Genomic DNA, 9,278 nt, shown 5'->3' on the forward strand with positions numbered 1-9,278 from the left:
GAGGGCGCGAGGGACTATCCTCGCCCCTCGGGGAGAGGGGATCGCGGGCTACGGGCTCGCGTAATTGGGAGTAGTCCCAATTAAGATCCCCACAAGGTCAAAATAAAAACTGGCCATGTCAGGATACATTTTTCCCTCCTTGTCACCTAAAAAATGGGCTCTATCCCGTAATGACCAAAAAGAAGAGTACTGCTTGTTTTATGAGATGCTCCTTATGAAAATTATTTTGACCCCCCCCCCCCCCTATAAGTGCTATGATTTGTAAATAGTTGTTTTGTGCATATCGTTCTTAATATATGAATTAAATACAAGGGAGAAAAAAAGAATTTTCAAGGCTGCGCTACCATTACTAGTAGGTACACTGCACTACCATCGAACAAGGCGACTGTCATAGTAGTGTAGAGGTATACGTGATACACGAAGGTATATACGTGGTATATGAAGGACATTGGTTCGAGTCCGGATTTTGCCAGTAGTTTTTTTTATATATATATATACAGTTGTGAGTTCCTCTTCGTCGCCCCATGTAGCAGACGACACTAATCATTCTGCTCTTCACGAGCTGTCGCATGCTCTCGTGGCTGCGCCGGCTCTCCCCTTTTCTAGCACATTCCATTGACACGACGTCTTGCTCTACTCTCTGATCATGGCGCCGCCGTTTGGTGGACCCAAAGGTCCAATAGTTGTAGTTTGAATTGCAGCTTTGGTGGTGGTGGTAGCTAACGAATAGAACACTGGAAACTAACCTACCTTAAGTTGCAGTGATCTTGAGAGGTTTCTTGTGAAATGCCGCGGAGCGTCACTTTAGTAAAGCACTTGTAGCAGCGTCAGGCGTCACTCTAGACAGCATTTTTTTAATCCGAAATGTTTTCTCGCTACTTCACTCTCTCGACAATATCTGCCTGGCTGTCTGCTACAGCAATCCATATAGCTTTATTTCTTGCCTGTAAATGGTGCACCATGGCATGTCTTATTATTGCTGTGAAGCTGCCGTTAGTGAGGCAATCCTGTGGAGTATCGGAATCCCGGCGGGACCCCATCTTCGGCAGCCCGTCTCTCTCTCTCTCTCTCTCTCTCTCTCTCTCTCTCTCTCTCTCTCTCTCTCTCTCTCTCTCTCTCTCTCTCTCTCTCTCTCTCTCTCTCTCTGTGCGTGCCTGCGTGTGTGTAGGTGTGTCCGTCCATCCGCCCGTCGTCCGTCCGTCCAGCAGGTAGCTCGCACAGTGAGTACCTCGGTGTACTCACCATGGTACTCACCCTGGGTAACGTTCACGCTTTTCCGCTGCTCTACTCGTTCGCATAACAATAATGAAACGCCTCGTGCGAAGGTCAGCTTGATTTATTTTATTCCTTATTTTCCTCAACTTCGCCTTAACCCCGGAAAGCATTCCAACTTGATTCGGCCACTGGTACCGTAGGCGGTTATGCAGCGCCCAGTGCCTGGTGCCCAGCCGACGCTTTCGCCGCGTGCAAACAAGCATATTCACCCATCGCCGGCCGGAGGGACATGGTCAGGCTCCTGGGACGACGACGGCACGGGGGCGGCGTGCATGTTCTTCTCGTGTTCGCGGAGGCTGGTCGCATAGCTGAACTTCTTGCGGCACGTGGCGCACTCGAAGCGGCGTTCGCCCGTGTGGACCACCGCGTGCCGCGCCAGGCTGTCGGCGCGGGCGAAGTGCTTGCCGCAGGTCGCGCACTCGTTCCCCTTGGCCTCGTCGTCGCCGGCGGCGGCCCGATGCTGGGACTTGAGGTGGCGGTTCAGGTTGGCGCGCTTGCTGAAGCTGAGGCCGCAGTCCGAGCACTGCAAGGGCCGCTCCGTGCTGTTGTGGGTCTTCAGGTGGTTGTCCAGGTACTCTCGGCGCCGGAACGACTTCTGGCACTGTTCGCACGAGTACGACTTTCGGTTGGTGTGGCCCACCACGTGGCTCACGTATGTGGGCCTGGATTGATCACGGAGAAGATAAACGCGTATAAGCCTTTGCCAAAAGAAAAAGCGACACAAAAGGGAGTAACCTCGTTACTCCCTTTTGTGTTTTGTTTCTCTGTCACTCCCCTTTGGCCTAGAAACTTTTGACAGAGACTGCTCATCATTAATGATTAGCGCACAGAAAATGAGGCGCAAAATGGAGTGACGGAGAAATGGGACACAAAAGGGAGTAATTCCTTTTGTGTCCTGTACGTTTCTCCGTCATTTTTTGCGTCTTATTTTACTCCCTTTTGTTTCCCGTTTCTCCGTCACTCCCTTTTGCGCCTCATTTTCTGTGCGCTGATAATTAATGATGAGCAGCCTTTCTCAAAAGTTTCTAGGCACGACGAAAGTTTCTGGATTACAAATGTAATACACAGCAAGAGCTTAGCGCTCGTTTGCGATGGAATTATTTTGTGAAAGTATGAAAGGAACATGCTTTGGCCAGGTTGCTGGCATACAACATTGCAGTCTCGCACGTAAGGTAGGCTCGTATGTTGGAGGCTTTGTGGCCTGCAAACTTTTGGCAAATACTGTACGATAGATTTTGGCGCCGTCTGTGCACGGGTCAGACTAATAACGTCATGCATCAGCAAATAATGGTAAATAAGGAACAGGAATAATGTCTTTTTTCTGTTTATGCCAGCCATGAAATGAATATTGGAAATAGACATCAGAAATTAGAGTATAAAAAAGCGCGCTTCAGTGCGGCCCAAACACCGCCATGGATCTCCCTCTAATGGAAACAAAGTACAAAATGCTGTCATTTTTTTGGAATTTGGGGAACTTTTCTGCGTAACTGTGTCATAGCCTTTAGAGTCAACGAATATTTCAGATTTATTCGTTACACAAATCGTAATCAAATCACTCTATACAGCATTCCTTCTGGGATGTCGCATCTTCAGCCAGGCATCCTCCTTTCTGTCCCTCGCCCTCAGACAACTTCAGATGTCTGTGCCGCACCATATATATCGCCCTCCATGCTACCTGTCCAAGTCAATATTAAGCACGTTATGTTTCATGAGCTATGGCAATGACAACAAACACCTGATCTGCAACAGTAGACGGCGCAGTTGACCAACAAGGACCCTACGACCCAGCTTGAGCTCCTATGGATCCCTACCAACGGGTGGATGCCCTAACAACAACACCTGTTGCCCACTAAAAATGTCGTTCATAACTTTCTACCTTTGCATACTTCTGTGCGTGTAAAAGAGGAGCGTGTGAATGACTGGCACTAGAAATAATTTAGCAAGCTGAAGTACCGTACAGGCGTTGTTCTTACGGCCAAAGCTCAACCCCAACGTGACAAGAGAAGTAACTGTGCTTACCACTTAAATGTGACGAAGTCACAGTGGAGGCACCAGTAGACTTTCTGCGGATTCACCTGGCGAATTTCTCGCAGATGCCGCCGCCGAAGCTTCGGCGGCATCTTGAAGTCGCCTGCGCTTTTGTCCCAGGGCATGTCTACGGGCAGAGCGGCGGCGTCCATCGCCACCTCTTCAGAGAAAATAATGAACAGAAGAACGATATATTGAAGGGATACTGACGGCACTCCTCGTCAACCTCAAAGCTATAGGGCTTCACCATCACGGCGCATTCACATGTGAGCAAGGGCCTCTTGTAGAAGCGACGTTGCATACTCCCCGTCGCCACATTCGTACATATGCGGTATTTTTTACTTGCCTGCCCAGAGCAGTTTTGAGCAGTTCACGGGCAGCCCAAACTGCTAGAGAAGTAACCTAGATGGTTCCCTACGCGAAAAACTAATTGAACTGTTTTTGGAAGAACTGCCTAACCATATTTTGTAATATGTTTTAAATGTTTTGTATGTTTATGTGGTGTAGCCTAATGTATGTTCTTTTCTTTTCCTGATGTACCCACTCCTGCTATGTCTCGCGTATCGAGACAGCAGTATATGTAAATAAATAAATAAATAAATAAATAAATAAATAAATAAATAAAAATTCTGTGGGCCAATAAAATGCGGTGCTGTTTCGGAGCAGTTCTGTGCAGTCCGAACTGACCAATAAAAAAGGGTTTGACTAAGAAACCTTCGAAGCAGGAGGTAAAGTTGAAAAATTAGGCGGTTCCTGTAGAGCTGTAAACTTCAATCCAGAGTCAAACGATACTGCACAGAAGATCCCAAATTTGGCACCGAGCGGTGGCTTAGTTTATTTTCCCAAAGAGAAGAGCACGACACCGTGAGGACCCCATGCGGGAAATGTGGTTTTTTGGTGGTTTGCGCGAAATCGTCCCCTGAAAGCTGTACCGGGCAACGGGCGAAAACAAAGCCAGAAGCGAAATGCATATAACTGCAGCAGAGGGCTGTCGCACGGCAGCCTGTTTTCTACGTAAGAAAGTCGCGATCAATTTGAAGGTGATCGCCGAGTGGCGAAAAAACAAGCAGCAGCGCCGTGTATCATACTTGTATCATGTAAGAGACTACGAGGGGAAGAAGGCAGGGCTATCTTCACATCCAAAGTTCTGAAATAGGCCGCTTCAAAGGCCCACCATTAGACGACGCTCCCGCGATCGCCATCAAATTGATTTTGATTGATTTTAGTGCCTAACTCGCCGACGCAACGCAGGCGATGAGGCGCGCCGTAGTGGAGGGCTCCGGATTAATTTTGACCACCTGGGGATCTTTAACGTGCGCCGAAATCTCGTCCACACGGGCGTTTTTGCTTTTCGCCTCCATCAGAAAAGCGGCCGCCGCGGCCGGGAATCGAACCCGCGACCTCGTGCTCAGCAGCAGAACGCCTTAGCCACTGACTTACCGCGGCGGGTGCCATAAATTGGTCCTGACTTTGATAAGTCAGACGCTGCGCAGGAAAAGCACTGTTTAAAGGCTAGTTCAAGGTCCAGAAACATCGACTTGTTTCGTTAAGCGTTGTCTCACGCTCTTTGGCAAGATGCATCAACCCGCCCAAGCCTTGCAGTTGTAAAAGACGTCCACGCGGAAACTAGAGCATCCTCAGAGGAGCAGCCGTACGAACAAAAACATTCAGATATTCAAAGTATTAAGTACCTAACCTAGTACTAAGACATATTGAAAGTATTAAGGATCTAACCCATTACCATGGGCGTCCGGAAGGGGGGGCAAGGGGGGGCAACTGCCCCCCCTTGGAAGTTTGGACATTGTTATGCTGTACAAAAAAAGTGCACAGCTTGGTTGGCTCATAATTAAAATAACTTTGCCCTGAAGGACGGAAGAGAGGAGAGAACGACACCGACGTTCTCTCTGTCCCATCCTTTAGCGCAAAGTTTTTCAATGATGTACGTGAACCAACTAGCGCAACAATCCACGCTACTCAAATGATTAGCACACTCAGGTCCTAAGTATCCGTATGAAACGCCCTTCAAAACTGCGGTCAACATTGCACTTTAGACACTGACTAACATTGCCGGTCATGTGATGGCAGTGAAACAGACTGCCTGTGCTGGCTATTGAAGATAGCGAACAGTTCTGAAAGGTTTGACGTTTTTTTTTAAAATAAACTCTAGATTTATGCAGTCTTTCCCCAAGAACTTCAGTTTTCGGAAAAAGTTGCAGCTATATCTTGCAAAAAATCTTCACCGCTACACCTAGTAGGGAGAGTGTACCATCCTCCCGTGCCGTTCCATCACTTTGTACACCCTTTCCTTCGAAATTGCGAAATGTCGGCAACACTCAAGCCCCGAAACAAAACCTATAAATCAGCAACTCAAAACGCTTGTACGCCTGTACTGCATTGAAAGCCAGGGAGGCGAGTAGTATCTTTATTGCGTGAGCCATTTAAACAGACTTCATCACACATGGCATCTCGCAATTTGCCCAGAAAAACCCGAGGCGTCTGCAGCTGCTATTCAAGGAAGATTGACGGAGCGCAGTTCTATCTATGTGAATGTATTGTACTGTGTGCTGTGTGCTAGTGATCAGTTGGCGTGAGTCGGGAATCCTCATGCAGCGAGACTGGCCACTCTTTACAAAGTGACAGTAACTTTTCGCATTTTCTTCATTAACTTTATTCATTTGTTAGGTAATAAAAGCCAATGTGTATCCTCCAGGTCTGGTTCTAATTCACTCTTTGCACTTTTTGTAACCACAAATAGCGCCTTTTTGGTGCTATCCAACCGTACCCCCACCCCCTGCTAATGGATGCCCCCCCTTGCAAAAAGTTCTGCGGACGCCCTTGCCTATTACTAAGACATAGTACTAAGGTAAGTATACCTGCCTCGCTTCATAACGTACTCCCTTTGTCAAAATTTTGTTGGCCAATCCTAAGCCTTCTCGACCACAAAGAATTCAAAGAATCGGCTTTGCCTTTAAATGAGACAAAAATATTTTATCGCAGCAAGAAAAAAAAAGCGTTTTTTCTAGCTTTGCTGCATAAAAAGTTTCAGCCTCGCTCGGGACGTATAAGCTTGTACATTGAATTTTTTGCAGCCTGCACGTTTCCGGCTTGGCCCACAGAATTTTTCCAAAGACTGTACGTTTCATTGAAGCTGTTCTCCGTAATCCGTCGCTAATTGCAAGGGTGGCATTATTACAGGCGCCAAGCCATCGCCACGGGTATAAAGACACTGAGCCGACAGCATGATGTGAAAAGTGACGGTCTTAACTAGAACTTCAAGTGAATAAGCATCGAGTTCTTGGGAGGACGTCGGCAATCTATCCCAACCAGCACTTCTGGCATACTTACTGATGGCATCCTGTTCTTCGACAGACATGACTGCGCTCGCCGTATCCTCTAAGGGGAGTCAAAACAACCGCTGCCGACGCTGAGGAACACTGCATCAAAATGGGTGATGCGGGAAACAGATTGTTATTTTTCGAAGCGGGCTCCTCAAACATGTAACAATTTTCCCGCCACAATTTTAAGCCGTCCCCTGTCCAGATCCCCCCTCAGCCACAACCTCTCTGGTACTTCCGTGAACGAACTTCGGCCAATGAAGGGAACCGACGCAGAGGGGATTTTATGCACCAGCAATCATGTTTCTCCGCGACATCAGCGCGCCGTCTGCACGCCCTCACTGGCAGGAACGACGACATGCCTTGGAACTATTGCATTGTGCGTTGTTGCCAACGTTTGTCACCAGCGCTGACGGCCGGTATTTTTTAGTTCTGGAAGAATACCTGCTCCGCACTACACATAGACGTTGAGGATGATTAAGATTCTGAGGCAATCTGTGGGACGAGTGCGACCAATTCGTTTACCAGCCGGGAGGACTCTTTTCTTTACGTTGGGTTCCAAACTCAGCTCCTTGTATATGTGTCTGCTAGAGGGTTTGTGGAGCCCTTCTAGCCCTTGGAGTGCGCGACGGAGGACAAGGACTGCTTGAACAAAAACAACAGCATGCAGCGGGTCGTATACGTGCACTTACGGATCAAGGTGGGGGGTCTTCAACCCCGCTGCGCCTGCGTCTCGCACCCTCCAGAAGAGCCTTCGTTTTCCTTTTTGTCGCGAGCAGCATTTGGCGCATGCATGCGAGGGATTGACCGGTGCTTGATGTACGGATCGCTTGTTCTCACAATGCAATGCGCATCATCATCATCAACAACTTGAAAGTGAAACTATATCGTAAAAAGGAAACCGTGGTGAGGGGCTGGAAGGTAAGACTGACTAGGCAGTATGCGCTTCTCACACATTGCACCGTAAACGCTAGCATGGATTGAATAAAAAATAACAATGATACATTGGAAGGATAACAGTTATGAGGAAAATTAACATATCCTGACACAAACAAAACTGACGTACTAAAAGAAATGTGCCGCCAGTAGGGTGAGAAAACTGCTGAGAGTAACGAAGGCAAAAGTGTAAGTACCGCTACCCCCCCCCCCCCAAAAAAAAAAAACACGGCGAAAATTCTTACAGAAAAGATATTATTATCAAAACAGTAGCTATGAAAACGTAGCATGTAATTTTTTGCTTTTTTTATTCACGATCCGTCTGTCGTTTAACTTATCATGTGTTCTCTGAAGCCCTTTGAGTGTGTAAAAATAAGCAAATCCACTTACAAGTCGACCCCACTAATTCCTTCTCCGGAAAATAAATTATACCTTTAAGCTCTCGACGCCCTAGCCTGACCAATACCGCTTGTGGGTACGTGCCAAACACATCGAGGGAATCATCATCATCATCATCATCATCACCATCGGGATTATGCTGAAGAAGGGGGGAGAGAGAGGCTCGCCATAGAGAAAGAAATTATTTCTATATGGGCTCGCGGTGAGAGAGAGAGAATAGTCTTTAATGGTACTGGTGAGGTCAGCCTGGCAAGGTTAGCTGGCGAGGTTAGCTGCCTCATGGTCTTCGTCCATGCACCTCAGAGGAGTCGGCCTAGGGGGAGTGGGGGAGGTGGCTATGGATGAGACCACTAACTCTGGCTATCGTAAAATAAAAGCTACAGATAAATTTTCTCTCTCAGACTGGGGGTCACCACCAGGGGGCTATGGAGTCATAACCTGCTTCACACGAGCTCTCGCTTTTGCGGCTTTTCATGCGGAAAAAGGCCATTCACCTTTCTCAGTTGTGCGTCAAGAACACCGGCAAGTCACAAGGAATCTCCTGTTGCTACGTTTGCCGTGGTGAGTGCATTTTACGCCACGATTTCAAGCAGTTAAAATATCGCATCAGGCTAAGCCTCACGAGAGAACGTTCCAAGGCCGGCGGAGGAGCGCCTCGAGGAGCCAGTGGCCCATGCTCGCACCACGTGCATGAGCAGCAGCGCGAGCTCTTCTCGGCAAGCTGCGGCTGCCCAAAAGCTCCACGAGCCGGTCCAGTCGCAGCTCCTCGTCCCTGACGCAAGCTTCCACTACCCCACGATGAACCAAGCACCCGACGCTACCATCGAAACCGCTGCCATGGACACCGGCAGTACCCCAATCAACGGAGAAGACCCTCAAACCTCGAACGTGCAAGTTGACCACAACACCGGGCGCACGACCGTTGCAGTCCGAGGCACCGAACTCCTACCGACGGACACCGAAGGTTGGCAAGCCGCCAACAGACGCCTTCGTCAGCGAGCCTCCACCACGACCAATATGGTGAGCCCACTACCATCCGCGAGGATGGTAGTGGGCTCACCAGAACCTCATACATAAGTATGAGGTTCTGGTGGGCTCAGAACCTCATACTTATGTATGAGGTTCTGATAGTGGGCTCAAATTCAGAACCCTCATACATAAGACGAACCAACTGGTCAAGGATAACACTACACTCCTATGTGGCGACTTCAACGCTCCCCACACTGACTGGGGTTACCCCAAAACAATTGTCAAAGGACGCAGCCTACTCGAGGACGCCACGGACGCTGGCTACCAACTGCTCAA

This window comes from Haemaphysalis longicornis, unplaced genomic scaffold (assembly GCF_048455015.1).
Source record: "Haemaphysalis longicornis isolate Haplotype H1 unplaced genomic scaffold, Haemaphysalis longicornis Haplotype H1 scaffold_12, whole genome shotgun sequence".
Taxonomy (NCBI): domain Eukaryota; kingdom Metazoa; phylum Arthropoda; class Arachnida; order Ixodida; family Ixodidae; genus Haemaphysalis; species Haemaphysalis longicornis.